The sequence below is a fragment of the Oncorhynchus mykiss genome, chromosome 16 (assembly GCF_057628025.1).
Source record: "Oncorhynchus mykiss isolate SJ-2025 chromosome 16, ASM5762802v1, whole genome shotgun sequence".
Classification (NCBI taxonomy): domain Eukaryota; kingdom Metazoa; phylum Chordata; class Actinopteri; order Salmoniformes; family Salmonidae; genus Oncorhynchus; species Oncorhynchus mykiss.
The window spans coordinates 9,846,344-9,847,500 of NC_143037.1; positions in this window are offsets into that span (position 1 = coordinate 9,846,344).

The window sequence follows — 1,157 nt, forward strand, 5'->3', positions numbered from 1 at the left end:
CATCTCCCCTTTACACCCCTCATCTCCGCCAAACACACCCTCATCTCCCCTTACACCCCTCATCTCCCCCAAACACACCCTCATATCCCCTTACACCCCTCATCTCCCCCAAACACACCCTCATCTTCCCTTACACCCCTCATCTCCCCCAAACACACCCTCATCTCCCCTTACACCCCTCATCTCCCCCAAACACACCCTCATATCCCCTTACACCCCTCATCTCCCCCAAACACACCCTCATCTCCCCTTACACCCCTCATCTCCCCCAAACACACCCTCATCTCCCCTTACACCCCTCATCTCCCCCAAACACACCCTCATATCCCCTTACACCCCTCATCTCCCCCAAACACACCCTCATCTCCCCTTACACCCATCATCTCCCCCAAACACACCCTCATCTCCCCTTACACCCCTCATCTCCCCCAAACACACCCTCATCTCCCCTTACACCCCTCATCTCCCCCAAACACACCCTCATCTCTCCTTACACCCCTCATCTCCCCCAAACACACCCTCATCTCCCCTTTACACCCCTCATCTCCCCCAAACACACCCTCATCTCCCCTTTACACCCCTCATCTCCCCCAAACACACCCTCATCTGCTCTTACACCCCTCATCTCCCCTTTACACCCCTCATCTCCCCTTTACACCCCTCATCTCCCCCAAACACACCCTCATCTCCCCTTTACACCCCTCATCACCCCCAAACACACCCTCATCTCCCCTTTACACCCCTCATCTCCCCCAAACACACCCTCATCTCCCCTTTACACCCCTCATCTCCCCCAAACACACCCTCATCTCCCCTTTACACCCCTCATCTCCCCTTTACACCCCTCATCTCCCCCAAACACAGCCTCATCTGCCCTTACACCCCTCATCTCCCCTTACACCCCTCATCTCCCCCAAACACACCCTCATCTCCCCTTACACCCCTCATCTCCCCCAAACACACCCTGATCTCCCCTTTACACCCCTCATCTCCCCCAAACACAGACACACAAATGCAAAACATGTTTAGGAAATCAAATATTCCACATGCAAAATACATCAGGGAAATTTACAGTCTACAGTCTGCATGCGCCGTGAATCACACACACACACACACACACACACACACACACACACACACACACACTCCAAGTTTGA